The sequence below is a fragment of the Sphaerodactylus townsendi genome, linkage group LG10, assembly GCF_021028975.2.
Source record: "Sphaerodactylus townsendi isolate TG3544 linkage group LG10, MPM_Stown_v2.3, whole genome shotgun sequence".
Taxonomy (NCBI): domain Eukaryota; kingdom Metazoa; phylum Chordata; class Lepidosauria; order Squamata; family Sphaerodactylidae; genus Sphaerodactylus; species Sphaerodactylus townsendi.
Window position 1 is genome coordinate 80,402,183 of NC_059434.1, and position 21,161 is coordinate 80,423,343.

General features: G+C 44.7%; 1 protein-coding gene across 1 annotated transcript in view; it reads left to right on the forward strand.

Moving 5' to 3' along the window:
* The first annotated feature begins 18,087 nt into the window (after positions 1-18,087).
* CNOT6L (CCR4-NOT transcription complex subunit 6 like) overlaps positions 18,088-21,161 on the forward strand; it is a 59,065-nt gene continuing 55,991 nt past the window's right edge. Inside the window, exon 1 of the mRNA XM_048509481.1 lies at positions 18,088-18,308. The gene's annotated coding sequence lies outside the window, so the exon portion shown is untranslated. The remainder of the gene's footprint in view (positions 18,309-21,161) is intronic.

The following is a 21,161-nucleotide window of genomic DNA, read 5'->3' on the forward strand; positions in this document are numbered from 1 at the left end:
GTTCCGTGCTCTCAAAAGACCTCACAGCCTAGCGAGTGACGGAAGCAACCCCCTGCAGAGTTGTTTATTTCTGTCTGCAAACTCATTTATTCCAGCGATTGCAGCAGAACTGGAAATGTTCAAGTTTCTGTAAAACAGTGATGCTTTTGGGATGAGCGGGATGCAGTTCAGCAAAAGCTTCCGTGCATGAGAACTCACTTCATTTTATGAGTTGTTTATTATTATTATTATTATTATTATTATTATTATTATTATTATTATTATTATTATTATTATTATTATTATTATTATTGATACAAAACAGTTACACACAGCAAGCAAGATCAATATGCTGGATTTTGTATTACATCACACGTCGGACACTTCCCAAGCATCTAGGACTGTGTGATGTATTGACAAATAATAATAACAATAATAATAACAATAATAACAATTATTATTATTATTATTATTATTATTATTATTATTATTATTATTATTGATACAAAACAGTTACACACAGCAAGCAAGATCAATATGCTGGATTTTGTATTACATCACACGTCGGACACTTCAAGCATCTATAGGGACTGTGTGTGATATTGATTAGTCATTACATTAATAATAATAACAATAATAACAATTATTATTATTATTATTATTATTATTATTATTATTATTATTATTATTATTATTATTATTATTATTATTATTATACACATAACACAGCACAAGTGTCTGGAATTCATCTCTGAATATCGAGTCCTTCCCAAGGACCTAGGGTATTAGAGGTATTTGCGTAGAATATGTGCAGTTCCTAGAAGTGCTGCTTTCTGCAGCATGTGGACTGATGTTCTGTCCAAGTTTAGGCTTTCCAGATGTTTTTAAAGATTTCCTAGAGCACCAACTACTAGTGGGATTACTGTTGTTCTTTTTTGCCACAATTGTTCAACTTCAATTTGTAGGTCCTTGTATTTTGTGATCTTTTCCAGCTCTTTGTCCTCTACCCTGCTGTCAACTGGCACAGCAACACCTATGATAAACATGTTTTTACTCTATCACTGTTATGTCTGGGGTGTTGTGTGCCAGGTGTCTGTCTGTCTGTATTCTGTCGTCAACATCATCATCATCATCATCATCATCATCATCATCATCATCATCATCATCATTATTATTATTATTATTATTATTATTATTATTATTATTATTATTATTATTATTATTATTATTATTATTATTATAAAACAGTTATACACAGCAAACAAGATCAATATGCTGGATTTTGTATTACATCACACGTCGGACACTTCCCAAGCATCTAGGACTGTGTGATGTATCGACGAATAATGCGTGCAGAGCCGAGTAGGGTGGCCTTTTGCAGCTGACATATGGTGATTTTGTCAGCGCCAATTGTTTTTAAGTGCCGTTCAAGATCTTTAGGCACTGCACCCAGTGTGCCGAAAGATTATGCCACATTATTATTATTATTATTATTATTATTATTATTATTATTATTATTATTATTATTATTATTATTATTATTATTATTAAATTAGATTTATAGGCCGCCTCACCCCCAAAGGGCTCGAGGTGGCTCACGGTACAACTGTTTCCAATAACAGCACATAAAATACATAACTAAAACTTAACCCCATTAAAACAAATTTCCAACAGCAGCAGTTACTTAAAATTTAAATAACAAAAGTTAAGAGCAAGCAAAGTTTAAAGACAGCCCCCCCCCCCCCATCGAAAAGGCTGGGAGGGGAAAACAGAGAAGGTTCTTCACTAACAGAGTTCTTAACTAATTCACCTTAGTCCTATTGTTATTAAAAAGATGTATTCTGTTGCTGAAAATACCAGGCGCTACAGCGTCATCAAGTTGCAGCAGACTTGCGGTGACCCTGTATTTGCTTTTGTTTATTTGCTCACTTCGTTTGTACCTTGCCTTTCTCCCTAAGGAGCCTGACAGCGTTTTTCTCGCCTCTGGTTTATCCTCACAGCAACCCTGTGAGGTAGGTTAGGCTAAGAATGTGTGGCTGGCCCGGCAAGTTTCCGCAGCACAAGTGGCAGAGTTGTCACCTCCGAGAAGTGGCTAGGGATCTTCCGCTAGTATTACTGATCTCCAGGCAGAGATCAGTTCACCCAGAGAAAATAGCTGCTTTGGAAGGTAGAGGCTATGCCATTATACTCCATTGAAGTCCCTCCCCTCCCCAAATCCCATTCTTCACAGGCTCCTCTCCCAAAATATCTAGGTATTTTCCAGTCTGGAGTTAGCAATCCTAATGTGGGGATTCGAACCCAAGTCTTTTAAATACTAGTCCGAAACTCTTAAAAACTACTGCGCCAGACTGGCTCTAGAGCTTGTCATTGCTTGCTAAAAAAAATAATTAACAGCTTTTTATTGTAGCATAACCTTTAATTAACTTCTTTCTCAACAACAGAAACTTGGTTGTCTTTAAGGTGCCACAAGGTTCTTGTTTGTATTTTGCTGCAATAGAATACGGCTCTGGAATGAGTACTTTTTGTACACATGCGGAATGCACTTTTAATCCACTTTCAATGCAATTTAGGGATTGTTGGCAAGGGGTTTTCCTCATTTCATACAGGAAGATCCAGTTACAAAGTGCATTGAAAATGGATTGAAAGTGGAATAGTCAGTGGGTGTGAACCCTCGTTACTTCCATTCCTTAATGCGATGTGATGAACTTGAATCTTAATCCCAACAGCACCTTCATGCTAGAGGCACTTTATCCTTTCCCCCTCATAAAATACTGTGTTATAACTTCGAGATCTAATGTGTTAGAGAAGAGAAGAAGAAGAAGAAGAGTTTGGATTTATATCCCCCCTTTCTCTCCTGTAGGAGACTCAAAGGGGTTTACAATCTCCTTGCCCTTCCCCCCTCACAACAAACACCCTGTGAGGTAGGTGGGGCTGAGAGAGCTCAGAAGAACTGTGGCTAGCCCAAGGTCATCCAACAGGCGTGTGTGGGAGTGCACAGGCTAATCTGAATTCCCCAGATAAGCCTCCACAGCTCAGGCGGCAGAGCTGGGAATCAAACCCGGTTCCTCCAGATTAGAATGCACCTGCTCTTAACCTCCTACGCCACTGCTGCTCCATATATACATATACAGTTTGCGGGCAGCTGTATTTTTTCTCTCCTTTTCTATATTTCTTCCGCTTGTCAACTATATATGAGAAAATTGATAAAAATATTATTTAAAAAGTAAAATAAAATAGTGACGGATACACTGTGAAATCCTTTAAAAAGTGCACTTTTCTAAGTGGGGTATATCTTCTCTTAAGATTACACAATTGAAGACCAGATTTTTTTATGACTTCCAAAGGAGTCTCCAAAAATTTGTGCTAGAATATTCCAGTGGGATAATTGTATCATTCCATAGCAAATAAATCAATACATAAATAAAACTAGAGTCCAGTGACAGCTAACACAGTATTTATTAACACAACATTTATTATTTTTTAAATCACACCTCACTTCATCGCATGTACTAAGCATTCATACCTTAGGCAGATGAAAAAAACTAGTTATCTTTATCATAATAAATGCCATCAAGGCACACTTGGCTCATGGTCACCCTTCTTGAGGTTTTCGAGACAAGAGGAGCAGCAGTGGCGTAGGAGGCTAAGAGCTCGTGTATCTGATCTGGAGGAACCGGGTTTGATTCCCAGCTCTGCCGCCTGAGCTGTGGAGGCTTATCTGGGGAATTCAGATTAGCCTGTGCACTCCCACACACGCCAGCTGGGTGACCTTGGGCTAGTCACAGCTTCTCGGAGCTCTCTCAGCCCCACCCACCTCACAGGGTGTTTGTTGTGAGGGGGGAAGGGCAAGGAAACTGTAAGCCCCGTTGAGTCTCCTGCAGGAGAGAAAGGGGGGGATATAAATCCAAACTCTTCTCTTCTTCTAAACAGAAGTGGTTTGCTGTTGCCTTCCACTGCATAGCAACCAGGTGTCCTTTGGCGGTTTCCCATCCAAGTACTTGCTTTAGAAACATCTAATGAGCTCAGAGTACTCTGGGCTGAAGGGCCACTGTTTAGCTCAAGCACGTTTATCCCAGCCTTCCTTCAAGAGCTCTTGATTTTCCTTTCAACCTCGCAACATCCCTATGCTAAAGATTATTAGGGTGAAAGAGGGACCATCCTCTAGTGAACCAACAAGCTGATGGCAGTATGGAAGATAAGTTTCCCAAATCCTTGTCTGACGTTCTGTCTGTTATTACCCCACACTGGCTGTGGTACAGGATTCCTGGTGGTGGTTGTTTACAAAAAAATAATTGTTCCTCCTACAAGTTCGTGGAAGTAATTGTCTACCCTTCCACTATTTGTCTTTGCCAGGTATCAGGAACTATCCACACCCATTCTGATGGAATCAGATGCTGTTGTCATTGTTTTCATCTGTGCTTGCAACATAATATAGCATTCCTACTCCAAAGAATGCTGGGCCTCCTAACAGATTTCCCACACGCTGCCTTGTGTGCATATATCTGCCAAGTGAATGTAACATGCCAAGTATCTAACTCTACTTTGTGAAACATTATGCCACAATAAATGGGTTAGTATTTTCAGGTGCCCAAGGCTATTTTGTTATCTGGCAACCTATGGTCAGGCTAGCAGCTAGCCCATAGGTGTCAAACTTGTGACCCTCCAGATGTTATGGACTACAGCTCCCATCATCCCCTGCCAGCATCATGCTGGCAGGGGATGATGGGAACTGTAGTCCATAACATCTGGAGGGCCACAAATTTGACACCTGTGGGCTAGCCCAATCTTGGAAGCTAAGCAGTGTTAGCCCTAGTTAGTACTTGAATGGGAGATTACCAAGAAAGTCCAGGATTGCTATGCAATGACAAACCACCTCAGAACACCTCTTGCCTTGGAAACCTCACAGGGCTGCCATATGTCAGCTGTGACCTGACAGCAACAAAAATCATGTTACAAATCAATATTCTTCTGCAGTCAGAAGATCAAAATGGGTATGTTTAGGAGCTCCTGTTTTATTTTGCTTTTGAGTCACAGCTGACTAATGGCAACTCTATAGGGTTTTCAACAGTGGCGGAATCCAAAAATTTTAGTAACAGGTTCCCATGGTGGTGGGATTCAAACTGTGGCAGAGCGCCAATGGGGCTGGGCGGGGCCCGACGGGGGCGTGTCCAGGCATTCCGGGGGTGGGGCATTCCTGGGCGGGGCTGTGGCAAGGACGCAGCCGCTGCGCCGGTCCTTGGGCAGGAAACGAATGCACGCAGGCGCAGGCTGCCACGCACGCTGGTGCACCTCCTGCTAGACTGCTTCAAGTTCTGCGCGCTACTGCTGAGAGGAGGGGCGTAACTAAGGCAAAAATCACGTGGCAAAATCACCAATTAGTAACCCCCTCTCGGCACACACAAATAATTAGTAACCTACTCTCGGGAACCTGTGAGAACCTGCTGGATCCCACCTCTGGTTTTCAAGGCAGGAGATGTTCAGAGGTGGCTTACCATGGCCTGCCTCCAGGTGGGCTCTCAGCTCATAAATTAACTGCATGAAAATACAAAACTTTTATATTACTTAGAATATATTACTACACAGAGGCGGGCAATGGCAAACTACTTCCAAATGATTCTTGCCCTACATACCCTATACCGTAGCCACAATGCTCCTGTGACTTGATGACAACATAGATAAGTGTGCTTTAAAACTTGGGTGATTCATATTATTTGTTAAGTTACTGTGTAACTTCATATATTTAAATAAAAGGAAACTGACATTTTTGGTTAAAGTCACAACATTTTTTGCCAGTTATAGGGTTGCCAACTTTCCCTGGCCCAAATCCTGTGCTTTTAACAACAGCCTGGCACACCTATATGTTGTCAGCCTATCTTAATAAATGGAAAAAACAACAATGTGATTTATATAGCCATCCCAAACAGAGTTATATGCTCTTAAATTCAAGAGCTGACTATAGGCTCATTTCGCACATGCAGAATAATGCACTTTCAAACTGCTTTCAGTGCTCTTTGAAGCTGTGCGGAATAGCAAAATCCACTTGCAAACAGTTGTGAAAGTGGTTTGAAAACACATTATTTTGCATGTGTGGAAGGGGCCTAAGAGAAAAGGAAAGAAGTTGGATAGCATTTCAAGGATGGATGATAGTTACCAGTTTTCAAAGGAGGTCCAGGAAAAGCAATACCAAAGAGGAAGACAACCAGAGTTTCCAGGAACTAAAGAGTCCACACACATGTGGAGGTGCATGCACTGATCCATAGGCCAATTTAATTCGAATTATAACCCTACGCTGTTGAATTATACTTACTCCCAAGTATGCAGTGTATTACAGACCACACTGCAATCCGAAATATAAGTGGTAGAGAGCAAATCCCTTTAGAACTAATTAAATGTTCTTCTAAATCAGATTTCACTCCGTGCAAGAAACAATTCCCACATATTTTGATTTGAAAGCAATTTTTCCAGTAGTCAAGCTTGCCAACTCTGAGTTGGAAAATTTCTGGAGATTTGGGAACAGATCTTGGAAAGGGTGAAGTTTGGGGAGGGAGCTCAGTAAGGAAGTGATATCACAGAGTCCACCCTCCAAGGCTGACATTTTCTCCAAAGGAATCGATCTCTGTAGTCTGGTGGAGTGCAGTTGTCATTCTGGGAGAACTCCAGGTCCCACCTAGAGGTTGGCAACCCCTTCAAGGTAAGGTATCAACCTAAGACTAAGCATTTATTTAGACCAATATTCCAGTTCCAACAGGGGCCAATCAAATATTCCTATGAAGGCCATGATTAACAACTCTTAATTTGTTATAGACTCCCAGCGTTTGGAATTCAGAGGTTTGAACTGGAATCTTGGGAGGCAGCAAGGAATCTTGGGAGGAAAGGAAGGATTTGTAAATTCCCTCCTCATTGCAGGATCTTTCACCTTCTGATCCTTTTGGCCTTTAATTGATTCTCCACTGCAAATTCAGGTGGGGCTCATTAGCCTGGAGGCTTGTATGGAGATTTGCTGCTGGTTAATTTCCAAAGTCATAATTTTTTGTTTTAAAAGTTCTACACATGGGTTGGTGGTTTCATCTTGCAGGCCCCATTTAGTTCTGATGACTAATGATTCATTTTTTCCTTTCTCTCCCCCCCCCACCACTCCAAATTGGCAGTAATTATACCCTCCCAGCTAAATGACCCCTGAATTTCACCTGTCATGACTCTTACCTTTTTTTGCACACTACAGCTCTATCCTTTTCATCGCTACTAACAAGTCATGCTTCTAAGGAGTGTGTACTAAATTTATTCTTTTACTCTTTTTTGTGTCATTATTTTCGTATGAATTGTCAGAGCATAGCAGAAGAAGTGTCAAGTAATTTAAAGCTAAGGATTTCCGTCTTCTTTTGTAGTATTTTTAAAGCAGTCACTTTATAGTGTTTTTAAAGCAAAGGGGACACATCAAAAGTGAGTACTGAGTTTCAGTTATTGCATTTCTTTTTTGCTTTCAAATCTGTGTGTGTGTAGTTAGTAGAGTTCTGCCACCCCTTTATTTCTTGTTATATTCACATTCCCATGCTCAAAGTTGGAATTTGCATGGGGGAAGGGTGTGTGTGAAAAACTGTCCATCAAAGTCAGAGCTTTTTGCCCCCTAAGGATTATCTTTTTGGTTCACTCCTTATTAAGAGCAGCAGTGGCGTAGGAGGTTAAGAGCTCGTGTATCTAATCTGGAGGAACTGGGTTTGATTTCCAGCTCTGCCGCTTGAGCTGTGGAGGCGTATCTGGGGAATTCAGATTAGCCTGTACACTCCCACACACGCCAGCTGGGTGACCTTGGGCTAGTCCCAGCTTCTCGGAGCTCTCTCAGCCCCACCTACCTCACAGGGTGTTTGTTGTGAGGGGGAAGGGCAAGGAGATTGTAAGCCCCTTTGAGTCTCCTGCAGGAGAGAAAGGGAGGATATGAATCCAAACTCTTCTTCCTCTTCTTCTTCTAATGTGAAATTGGAGAATTTCAAACTAAGCTTTATGTGTTTGGTTTGGGGGTTTCTGTATTTTTTTTTGGGGGGGGGGGAGTATTATCACCATCACACCTGAGTTAAATCAAAGCTTCCCCCTTTCCCATTAAGGACTTGCCTTAAGGTTTGGTCAAGTGAGTTTACATGCGATTGTACAGTTCAGACATATATATTTTAAAGGCTTTGGTAAATGAGCAGGAGTTCAGTGGGAGATGATTCATCATCTGATTGTGATGGAATATCTTGCCAGCTTGTTTTCTCTTGATCTCTTTGTGCACTTTAAGGATGCTGTTGAGGATCAGTGTGAAGAAAATTATAAGGTATGATAGACTGATCAGAGATGTGGTCAAATAGGGCCAGGCTATAAAAAAAAGAACAAAGTCAGTGTTGGGATCAATCCAAAATCCTTTAATTTAGGGAAGGATGTTATAGTTGTAGTGCTCTAAAATGTAAACACTGTCCGTGCTTAGTTTACCAGATCTCCTCAGTAATTTTCTGGTTTGATTAACTGATTCAGTTTGATGGATGGAGCTGCTTAATGTCGGGTGATTAATCACCTCCAGATTGGATGCTGGTTATAATCTTTCCAGCAATTTCCTCACTTGTCCCTGAAATTGACATTCGCTGATCTCATAAATGTCCTTTATAAAATGAAAATGTGCAATTAAGGTATCATTTTGAGAACTATCATGGTGGTTAGAGTGTGGGACTAAGATCTGGGAGGTTTGCGTTAAAATCCCCAGTTTGCCATAGAAGCTTTCTGGGTGACATAGGGCTAGTTACTCTCAGCCTAGCCTACCTTACAGGGTTGTTGTGAGATTAAAACGAAGACAGGGAGAATGCTGTAAGCTGCTTTGGACCAAAAGTAGTGTAAAAATGAAGTAAAATAAAATTGTGAGCAAGGTACAGTAAGTGTCTCAAGGAAATGGATTTGACATTACGTAATGTATTGGATTTTAGACTGTGTTCTGTGAAAATGAAGTGTTCCTTGCAAGTTTATGAGATAGCCCTTTACACAATTGGTTGTGAAAGAAGCTTTCTTGGAAAGAGCGTGTAGCTTGCTTACTGCTTCCTTTGGAACCTGCAAGGGAGAATGTTATGTGTGTAGCTGCTTTTCCTTCACAGAGGTCAGAATGCTATGTGGAATGTATCATTATTTTAAAAATATATCCCAAACGGTCAATAAAAATAACTCCAAGCAGGGGTTATCCCATCATTTCCTCACAATAACAACTCTACGCTGACATTTAGGCAGAGAATTAATGACTAGCCTAAAGTTGCCAATTTTTGAGCAAGGATTTTAATTTAGTTCTCCCTGGCCCAAGTCCATTATAACCACTACATCACATTTTCAGTTCACATAGGATAATTCAAACCAAACAGACCTACCTGACCAGTGTTATCTGTAAACGCTGCGTGTAAATGTAACCTCTATCTGTGGGTTCTGTGTGGCAGAACTTGGAATGAGTTTGCAACAACAATTTTTTAAAAACACAAAATGGTTTACTTTCTTAACATATAACATCAAACATCAACATTTAACATCACACTTCAAGGTCCTGTTCAGGTTTCATTTCAAGTTCTTCTAGTTACAGGCTTCTGATACTGCCAAGTCCAATTCTTCTTTGCAAGTGGGTTGGCTCCTGAAGACTCCAAGGGCTTGATGAACAGGATTCAACATGATGAAGGTTTCCAGGAGAACTCTCACCCATTACAAACATAAAAAGAAGCATAAAAGTAAACATACAAATCAAGGTCCGAGTCTGGTAGCCTTGTCTCCTCCAAACTACATGAGCTCTGCAGCCTTCTGCTGCTTTGAGTCTCCACCCCTTTCTGGGTCAACCCATTCTGAGCATGGGGGTTACATAAACATGCACTCTCCAAATCCTGTGCATTGCACAAGATTATAGAACTTCAATAGCATTGCAAATAGTTTCAATGGGGTAACTGTGTTGATCTGCAGAAAAGCTAGATTTGAGTCCAACAAGATTTTGGGGTATAACCTTCGAGAATCCTTGCTCCCTTTTGTCAGGTACAAGTAGGAATGGAGTTTCTTGACCCCTTGTGTACCAGTTAAAAAGTGGGAGGCATTGCGAAGAAAAAAATCAGGTTGCAAAGGTGTGCAAATATATAGAGCAGTGGTATTGTAGAAATTCAGCAGCAGTAGAACCTATTTTTTTTAAATTATTTCCAACCAAAGATTACTAATATATACATCAATAATCAAGCAGTTACACAACATAAATATATAACAATTTAACAATCCTTACGAAATATAGATTATTATCTAATATTAAAACTTTACATATTGTTATTAAAAACACAAATATTTACACCCCCCCCCAAAAAATCCTGTTTACTATATCCACTACTATTCGCTATCTATAACAATTTGTAAACCTTCCATAATACACCAGCAAGACAACTATCAGCAGACTAAGACAAGTTCAATGTCCCCTATATTACACTAGATGAGTAGTGTTCCCCCCCCCCCCCTGCAGTAGAACCTATTTGAATGGATTCCCTGCAGGGACTTGATTGAATTCAGTGGCTTGCCATTGATACTTCTAGCCTTGTATCTCTTGTGTTAGCTGGTATGATTCCACTTAACCTTCATCCCAGTTCCACTGTGAATAATCTGTGTACATAATACTGAGGGTGGCAGAAAAACAAACAAACCCACAGTCCAGAATGAGCCGCATCCTCCTTGAATAATTCTTTTAACATCTTCTTAATAATAGGTAATCCATTGCAGGTTATAATTATTGGAAGTGTCGCGCTGGTACCCACGGATGACCGTTGTGCTGCAATCTGAGTGTCTTCATCTGCTGCTGCTCCGCGCAAAGCTTCAGAAGGCGTTTGTTTTTCTTGCTTTTCCAGTCTGTGTTTTGACAAGGTGCTATAAGTGAGCTCATGATTATTATTTGTACGGCTCTGTTGTCAATAGACACGGTTCACGATGGAGCGACAAAAGCAGAAAATGACGGATCCCCACCCCCAAGACGTTTACAATCTACATTTCAACAGAAGGAGCGTGAGGAAGGCAGAAAGGACGGAATACGTACATGACTTTGTTTCACTCACTCTTCCGCACATGCAGAATAATGCACTTTCAATCCACTTTCACAATTGTTTGCAAGTGGATTTTGCTAGTCCGCACAGCTGCAAAGTGCATTGAAAGTGGATTGGAAGTGCATTATTCTGCACGTGCGGAAGGGGCCAAAGGGATGAAGCGCAAGGAGTGGAGCAAAAGATTTCCCAGAAGCAAAAGATTTCCCAGAAAGACAGAAGCGGTACCATTTAGGGGCAGTTTCTCCGTGAAGACATATGGAATAGCAACTGAGGTCATTTTAGAGCAAGAGTGTTCGAAACAATTCAGCACCGTTGAATGTGGTGAGGCTAGCAGTGGAGTGGTCTGGTATAGACCAGTGATGGCGAACCTTTTCAATACCGAGTGCCCAAACTGCAACCCAAAACCCACTTATTTATTGCAAAGTGCCAACACGGCAATTTATCCTGAGGTTTTAGTTTAGGGGAAACGGTTGGCTCCGAGGTGCAAGTTACTCAGGAGTAAGCTTGATGAAGCAACTGTGCAACACTTCGAATGGGTGAATCATGACCCTAGGAGGGTTTACTCAGAAGCAAGCCCCATTGCCAGCAACCAAGCTTACTCCCAGGAAAAGGATCGTGCCCAGGCCAGCCGAGATATGTGTGTGGGGGGTATGATTTTCCGCCTCCCCCCCACATGATGAACTCTGGGTGTGCGTGCCCACAGAGAGGGCTCTGAGTGCCACCTCTGGCACCCGTGCCATAGGTTCGCCACCACTGGTATAGACTGTGTTGTAACTGCAAGCAGAGTTGGAGGTGTGAATTCCTTGGGGGAGAGTGCAGTGGGAAATCAGGGCAGGGGTGTGTGTAAAGTGTTGTCAAGTCTCAGCTGACTTATAGCAACCCTAGCAAACAGCTTTCAATCTTCCTTGGTGGCCACTTTCCGAGTAGTGGCTTTGCTTAACTCCCAGCATCTGATAAGGTGGGCTATACCCAGAGGCGTACTGGGGGGAAATGGTACACACACACACACACACACACACACACACACACACCCCGCCCCTCTACCTTAGTCATCATCGTCGGTCCCAGGCAACCTGGTTGGGCCGAGCCTGGCGGGCTCGCAACAGGCTCCCAGCCTTTCTGCTTCTTCAGGATCACCTGGACCAGGAGCCTGCCGTGGGCCCGTCAGGCACCCCCCACGTGATCTAATGGGAGGGTGCCCAGGGTCAATTGACCCCCATGTCCCTTTGGCAGATACGCCGCTGGCTATACCACGCTGCCTTCTCTCTTAGGGCAGAAATACTAGATGGAAAAGGCAGCGGAAAGTTTAGGATAAGGACAGACCACCAGTATTCAATTCAAAGCAGCCGGCATCTTTCACATGTTAAGAACAGGAAAGGTGAATGGAGATAATCGTTTACTCAAGCAGGAACTCTTGAGGTGGGGGAATTAAGACCTTCTCAGGTTAGACAGTTGCCCTTAAATTCAGGAATTTCCTTCAATGTGAATAGCGTTTTATTCCCTCGTTGTGGGCCTTCAGGGTCAACTTAAGTCTCTTCTTATTTTTGAAAACCTTTTCATAGGGATAGATCCTTCATCTTAGTTTTAGTTCTAGCTTTAATGTCTTATCTTTTAGCACGTTACGGATTGTAAGCCATCTTGGGCCTGATTTTATGGAATGGCGGTATTCCGCTGACCTAATTAAATCTAAATTAAAGTGTGGACAGCGATAAAGTGTGAAATCAAATTAAAGTTGGGATTAGAATTCGAAGGCAAAGAGCACGGAGGCCCCTTTAATCTCTTCTTCCAGTTCTGTTGTTCATTTGCCCCAAATAAATGTTATGGAGGCGAATGCTTCAGATTGCAGGAGGAAAATAACTGAACAAATGATATAAATGAATAATGAAATAAGTGATAGAGATGTGAGGCTCCAAAATCAAAAGGCAAGGGAGCAAATGGCAGCTTTGCCTAGTAGTCTCGATGCAAGGGCGTACCGCCCAGGGGGACATATGGGGGTCAAATGTCCCCAGGCTGCGCCCATTTAGTCACGTGTGGGTGGGTGGGAAATCGCCCCCCTCCTTCTTTCCCCTGGGTCCATAATGTGAGGGTGACTTTGAAAAGACCTGGTGTAAAAAAATGTTGTTTGGTCATGGTGGCAGAGGGTGGCCAGGGTGGGGCAGAGAACTCAGATTTTGCACCGGGCTACATTTTTCCTAGATACGCCTCTGTCTCTATGGCATAATGCCACACTGAGGTCCCTTACCTCTCCAGTCTCCTTCTGCAAATCTCCAGGAATTTCCAGTCTGGAGTTGGCAACCCAGGGCTGTAATGGGGGAGGACTTCTAAACACATACGAAGGTCTCTGTGTTGTTGGTCTCTCTTGCCCTCTCCCTCTTTCCTACTCCCTTCCCTCTTTCTCTGTCATATTATCCACTAGTTTGAATTGTTCTCCCTTCTATTAGAATTTAATTTGACTTCCTTTCCTTTTGGCTTGGTTGTTTTAGCCCCATTCCGGTTTTATTAAGCTTTGAATGTTAATTTATATGATTTCATTGAAAAGGAATTTGTTGGAAGCCACCCTGAGCCCAGGCAGGCAGGCAGGCAGGCAGGCCGGGCATTGTAGGAATCAATCAATAAAATTAAATCAATAAAAATAAAAGCAAGGGTTCAAATCACACAGTGATGTTTCCAAGAGCCCTGTCCTTTGTTTGTTCTTACGGATTGGTTCGGCTTGTGTGTATTGCGTGTACTTGATTTCTCATGGCTTGTTGAGCTGCAACTACCCCGTGTTTCCCCGAATATAAGACAGTGTCTTATACTAATTTTTGCTCCCAAAGATGCGCTATGTCTTATTTTCAGGGGATGTCTTATATTTCTGTATTCTGTTCGTCAGGCATGCTTCGAAACAAAAACTTTGCTACGTCTTACTTTTGGGGGATGCCTTATATTTCGCACTTCAGCAAAACTTCTACTACGTCTTATTTTCCGGGGATGTCTTATATTCTGGGAAACAGGGTAAAAGTGTGAACTGGCTCCATCAGAAAGTGGATGTTATGCCTGTGGCACAATTTAAATGTGAAACAGGGCGTGCACGAGAAACTTACTTGTCCAGTATTCTGCATATCATTACTGTTACACAATACAGAACTGGCAAGCCCTGACACGATCATGTAGACCAGACGTTGTTTAGACCAATTCAGTGATCACTACTGCACAGAGGATTATCGGCTGCCCTCTCCGCTCCTTGGAAGAACTCTATAATTCCCGAAGCCTAAAGAAAGCCCAAAATATTCTGAGAGACCCGTCTCATCCAGCACACTCTCTTTTTGAACTGTTACCATCCGGCAGACGATACAGGTCTATCAAAACTAGGACAAAGAGGCTTAGAGACAGCTTCTACTCTAGAGCTGTGGCTATGCTAAACTCCGTGGCTTCGTGTTAATGTGTTTGGGGCTGTGTAGGGATGGGTGGAGGAAGGGGAAAGTGAGGATGGGGTATGAGTCTGGAATTGTGTGCATCGAGGAATGCTGCTGTAAATTTCGTTGTGCGTGCACAATGACAATAAAATGCTTATGCTTTAAACCAGGCACTGGTCATGCGGGATGCGGCACAAGTGTTTAGCAATCACGTTTTGGGCCTGATTAAACTATGACACCAGGGAAGGAAGAACAACATATCTGGTGCTTGTGTGGCATTGTATGTACCTGGCATCTTGTATATTACGGTCATGCAGAGTTGGCAGCACAGCCTTGTCAAGAGATCTTGACGGCGGTGCCTAGGGAAGGTGGAGTTTGGGGAGGATGTGACGTCACGTCTGAATGACACTCTTGGAATTTCCCCTAATATTTAAGGTGAAGGCCATAGAAACATGAAGAAATTCGCCGCACATCACTTTGATAGCCATTTCTATTCCAGCCATGTTTCCTCTTGTTCCTCAGTTTCTAAAAAGGGGGTGGGGTTTTTCCTGCTATGTTCAAGTAAATGACAACACTACTGGTATTCCCAACGTGCTTGGAATCTGTGACATAGGTGGATTTTTCACTGGTGTTCTGTTTGTGGATCATAGTGCCGCTTCAGAAAAAATAGTGAGATGCAGGTAGCACGCTATGGAAAAATATACCTTGGCTGATATGGTTTAGTTGGACTTGTGGAATTAGGAAATTCCTGCAGATCAAGGAGTGGAGCAGGGTTTGAGCACAGGAAGGACGGGGTATTATACTATAGAACAGTGATGGCGAACCTTTTCGAGACCGAGTGCCCAAACTGCAACCCAAAACCCACTTATTTATCGCAAAGTGCCAACACAGCAATTTAACCTGAATACTGAGGTTTTAGTTTAGACAAAACGGTTGGCTCCGAGGCGTGCGTTACTCAGGAGCAAGCTTGGTGGTAGTCGTTGGCTTTGCTTTGAAGCAACCATGCAACTCTTCAAATGGATGAATCACAACCCTAGGAGGGTTTACTCAGAAGCAAGCCCCATTGCCAGCAACCGAGCTTACTCCCAGGTAAAGGATCCCACTTTAGTTCTTTGCATGAAAATCAGTGGGGTTTAACAGCACTTAACAGGGTTACCTACACTGCTTCCCCAAAACTTGGTCTTAGGTTTAATGCTAATAATTGAGACCAGTGGCCCAGGCCAGTCTAGATGTGTGTGATGATGAACTCTGTTTGCGCGTGCCCACAGAGAGGGCTCTGAGTGCCACCTCTGGCACCCGTGCCATAGGTTCGCCACCACTGCTATAGAATCTACCCTCCAAAGCTACCGTTTTCCTCTGGGGAATTGATCTCTGAAGTCTGAAGAGCAGTTCCAGTTCTGGAAGATCTCCAGGCCCTACCTGGAAACAAAATTTGTGCAAGTTGCCCTGTGCACAGGTCCTTGCTTACATTGGTCTGGTACAAGTTCTGTTAGTTTTCTAAGAACATCTACTTGGGCTACTGGCATGCTACGTAAGCACGCATCGGTTGCTATGCAAAGTATCTGCCCAGTTCAAACAAGACGCCAGACGCATATGCTGGAAATGTTTTGGCCTTGGCTGGGTTTGTAGGTAGCTATGCTGGCTGGCAGCGAAACCCAAGAGCAAAGTCCACATGTCATGTTAACACTGTGCACATAGCAGTAAGGGCACGGAGAACACCAGGCAGGTAAATTTCTTGTGCCTACCCAGCTTTGCACTTAAAATGGGCTACACAGGAATAACATTCATTATCTCGAAGGAAATCAGTTCACAGGTTCAAGCTGCAGCCCCCCAGGTGACTTGAAATCAAGGAACCCACCCAAAACAGCACCGTGCACGTTTCTAGGTCTTTTAAAGCAGGACAGCTGTTTCAGGACAGCCATGCCCCTGGGCAATTTATTAAGCAGGTTAAGAAGACCCTGTTAGTGTGCACAGTCCCCTCCCAGTTCAAACATGGCATTGTACTCAGTGGTGGGATCCAAAAATTTTAATAACAAGTTCCGATGGTGGTGGGATTCAAACAGTGGCGCTGCCGCACACACGCACCTCCAGGCCCTATTGCGCAGGGAGGTTGCTTTAGTAACCCCTTCTCGGCACTCAGAAAAAATTAGTAACCACTTCTAGAGAAGTGGTGAGAACTGGTTGGATCCCACCTCTGATTGTACTCCTGCAAAATTAGCAAAGCAAGTGTTTTCCCTCGCCAGCCTGAAGTTTTAATGTCAGACCCACCCAAATTAAAACTTGACATCGGACAAGATGCGGGAGGGGGATCTCTTGGTGTTACAGTCCTGACAGTTTCGGGTAGGTATATATAGATGTGTTACTCTGCAATGAAAGAGCAAGATTTGAATCCAGGAACACCTTAACAGCCAAGATGTCCAGCGTATAAGCTTTTGGGAGTCACAGGTCCCTTTGTCAGGTATCTGATGAAGAGAGCTTTGAATGTATTTTCAAAGGCTTTCGTTTTGTGAGTTTCAGAGCTTTGGGGCTCCGGTCTGGTCGTTCTTGCTCCTAATGTTTTCCCTTCTTCTATGGCTGGCATCTTCAGAGGCACGTCACCATAAGATGCATTTCTCTCCGTGGCGCTGTGCGGAGCAATTGTGTGGTGGGGTATATGTGTTGTCTGCCTCACGGCTTTGACTTTCAAAAACCTACCTTGCAAAGCTGTTGCGATAGCAAGGGAGACCTACATACCCCTTTTAAAAGAAAGGGGCAGGCTAAAAATGGAATTGCTTGCACCCCAAAAATCGCGTTGCTCTCTGACGTGCTACTTGACCCCAACCCTTTAGCAAACTGTGCTCTGAAAATCTTGTTGATCCTAATGGCATGGGAAACTGCATCGTAATGCATTTTGCTCCTTGTTTCGAGGTACGATAGCTGAAAAGTGGCCAATCCTAATGGCGTGACAGAGGAACAGGCACGCATCACCCTTCTGTCACCACTTTGTGGGGGCAGACAAAAAGCTTTGGGGGGGGGGGTTCTAGAGAACACACGTGTATCTGCCTCACGTGTGAAAGAGATACTTGTCAGTGAGGCATTTTTCTCCCCCCCCCCCCCCCCGGGAAAAAAAGGGACAGCAAAGGCCTTGGAGGGCAGTGCCTGCGGAAAGTGGAGTTTTGGGGAGAATGTGATGTCACTTCTGAATGACACGCTCAGGATTTCTCCTAATCTCTATGGTCAAGGCCATAGAAACCCGACGAAATGCGCAGCGCGTCATTTTCCAGCCATCATCTTTTCTCTTGTCCCTCAGTTTACCTACTACGATGAGCAAGTCAATGCCAAGCCTACTGGTCGTCCCAGCCTGCTGGGGCTCTGTGATCTAGGTGGATATCGCACTGGTGCTCTAGCCAGGGGGAGGGCGGCGGGACTCCTCAACACGCGTGCCCCTGCGTCACGTGTGAAAGGGATACGTGTCAGGGAGGCATCTTGCTCCCCCAAGGGGGAAAAGGGGACCTTTGGAGGGAAGCCGAGGCTCCGAGGCGTGGAAGGGCGGGAGAAAGGGGCGGCGAAGAGGAGGAGCCCTGTCGTCCCTCCCTCCCTCCATGGCGTGTCGTCTGGGCAAGCAGGCCAGGCCCCTCCTCCATTATTAATCCCTCCATTTGCTGCCAGGCTGAGGGGAGAAGGGGAAACAAATCCCCACCGCCGCCACCGAGGACCAGGCGGCCGGGCGGCCTCTTCCCTCACGCGCCGGCCTCCTCGGCCCGCCTCGGCCCGCCGGCGACCCCTCCGAGCTCGGCCCGGCCCGGCGCGGCCGCCGCCTCCTGCATGTCTTTCCCGCCCTCCGCCCCGCCGCCGCCTCAGCCCCGCCGACGGACGCCCCCGGGGCTGGATGCGGGTGAGCGCCGGGCCGGGGGAGAGGCCTCGTTCGCGGGGACGCGGCGCTGCGCGAGCGCGGGGACGAGGGCGCCCGGCTAGGCCCGGCTGGGGCCTGGGCTCCTCCGCGCGCTGCTTCTGCCGGGGAGGCCTGCGGGGGTGGATGGATGGCGGGGTGCGGGGCGGAGGTTGTGCCGCGTGGTTAGTTTGCGTGGAAGTCGGCCAGGCTTTGCCCGGCCGGAGCGGGCTCGTGTCGGGGGGCAGTTGTGCAAATGCGCGTTCTGTGTCGGCGCGTGTGGTGTGGTGCGGGGGGGGGCGAGGTGTGGAAATGCACCCTTACAGTGGGGGGGGGGGGCAGTTGTGCCAGTGCTTGTGGCGTGACAGCGCGTGATGTCGGCGGGGGGGGTAAAGTTGTTGCAAATGCGTTCTGTAAGCCGGCGCGTGGTGCGGTGCAAGAGGGAAATGCACCTTACAGGCAGTTGTGCCAGTGCTTGTGGCGTGACAGCGCGTGATGTCGGCGGGGGGGGGGGCAGTTGTGCAAATACGGGTTGTGTGTCGGTGCGTGTGATGTTGGGGAATCTTTCCCTGGGTGGGGCTGGTTGTGTGGCTGGCTTTATTGTTGCAAGGGGGTTGTGGGCAGGCTATGTAAGGTTGTTTACTGCGTTCCGAGCCCGCTTTTGCCCCGCGGGGTAGCCCTGGGTTGTCTTTTGCAACACACAGCAGCAATCCTGTTGCACCTTGGAGGAGGAGCAGTTTGCTCCAGGGCAATGATAGGGAAAGGGGATGGGGAAGGTCCCTGCCACAGACCCTGGAGAACTCCTGCCTGCTTGCCTGCCTGCCTGCCTGCATGCATAGAGATGGACCAGTCCAGTAAGCTTCATGTGAGAATGTGCACGTTTCAAAGCAGGCATTGGCAGCAGTAAATCTGGAAGCCAGTCTGGTGTCCTGTTTACTTCCAGAGGGTCTAGGGCAGGCTCACAGGTGTCCCTTATCCTCTTAGACTGTGCCCTTGTGACTATCAAAACTTTACCACATATTCTCCTTACCGCCAAGTGTCAACGGAGGATTTTTCCCTCTTTCGTCGAAATTTAGAAGCGGCACAGAGCAGCCCTGCATAATTTTTCTTTGTCAGAAGACAATTGAAGATTGCATTAGAGGTTGCAAAATTCCTGGCAGAGGTTTTCAGAATCAAAAAAACCAGAGATTTCCAGCAGCCGTTCCCCCTGTTGTAATATTTCGCTCCCAAGTCTGTGTAACTTTACTCCTTCTGTTCTTTTAATCTGTGGATCTGTTTGCTATGGTTGAGCAGGTATTGTTTTCTGTTGTATGTGTGTTTCACAGGTCAATTGACTGCAACAATAAATCTAATAATCCGTAAGTTTCGGAGGGTAGCCCTGTTGGTGTGTGCTCAGATTTAAGCTGCCTGTTGCGATTACAATGAGATTTGGGAGCCCCAGAATCTGAGAAACTGGGGCTCATGCCCCCATTGTGATGGAGTTTAATGGGTGACTGGGGATTATCCCTTTCAGCCTAACTTGCTTCACAAAGTTGTTTTGAGAACAGAATCAGGAAGGGGGATTTGCTTTTTTAAAGAAAGCGGCAGGCAAAAAATGGAATAGCTTTGCCACAAACCTGTATGCTCCACTGGGAGCTTTTATAGGTTTTCATGTTTTGAACTGAGGGTGAAGGCCAGACGTTTGTGTTTTACATAAGCAGATATCCTGGTGGGAGAGTTTGTGCTCGCTCAGAAGGCAGTTGCTGCGTTGGAAGTATTTTAGTGAAAGCTGGCAAAACGTGCATGGAGAGGGAAGCTGTTGGGTTTTGAGGGTTGATTCGCACGTTATGCAGCAAGAAAGCTGCATGGGTCTATATACTTTCCACAGGGAGTCACAGCTGACTGCTGTGTTGTCCTCACAATCGGATCTCACACTTCTGGCTGTACTCATTTTTTATTTTTAAACTTAGATGTGCTCTTAAATCATAATTGTGAGGAGTTATAAGTGTGCAGAGAAGATTTTTGTGAAAGGCATGAATCCAGAGAGGGTAAGAGTTGTAGGGCAAGGAAGCTTGAGAGAGGAATGTGCTGTGATATGGTGGGGTCTTGGTGAACATGCCTTATGTGAAAAGTGTGGTGTGGGATCATTCTAGAAGGGGGTTGTGTGGTTTTGGAGAGAACCACTGGAATATTAATGGACATTTGTGGGCGTGAAGCTTAAACATTCACAAGGATTCTCTGTGTTGACGGGGAATACCAGTTCAGGCTTCCAAAAAGCAGGGTGCTGTCGAGCTTCGCTTCTTGAACTGGTGCATAATGGCTAGAAAGTTGGACTGGGATCCCAGAAATCTGATCTTGAATTTCTGCTCAGCAGTGAGGTAGGCTAAGTAACTTTAGGCCTGTTTCACTCTTTCACCCTGAACTACATCAGAGTGTTATTGGATAGATATATCAGAACGTTCTACACGTATACCACATATCTCTTTAAGCTCCTTAGATGAAGGCGAGGGTATATAAGTGAGAAATAAATAGAAGCTTCCATTATGTCATCCATTAGATGCATGGAGAAGGTTGATACTCCACTGAATTATGAGATGTTGTGGACTCTCTGGAGTAATGGGCATTCTGTTGTTGCAGTATGTGGAATTGTGTATCTGCTCATAGAGCAGTTGGAATGGTGTCCAGAGACTATATAGTGTGTAGAAAGTCTTCCTTAATCAGCAGTGGAGATAGACTTCATCTGAGTGCTATCTGAGGCTGTGTCCAAACCTAATTCAGATTAGCCTGTCCACTCCAACACATGCCAGCTGGGTGACCTTGGCCTAATCACAGTTCTTCTGAGCTCTCCCAGCCCCACCTACCTCACAGGGTGTTTGTTGT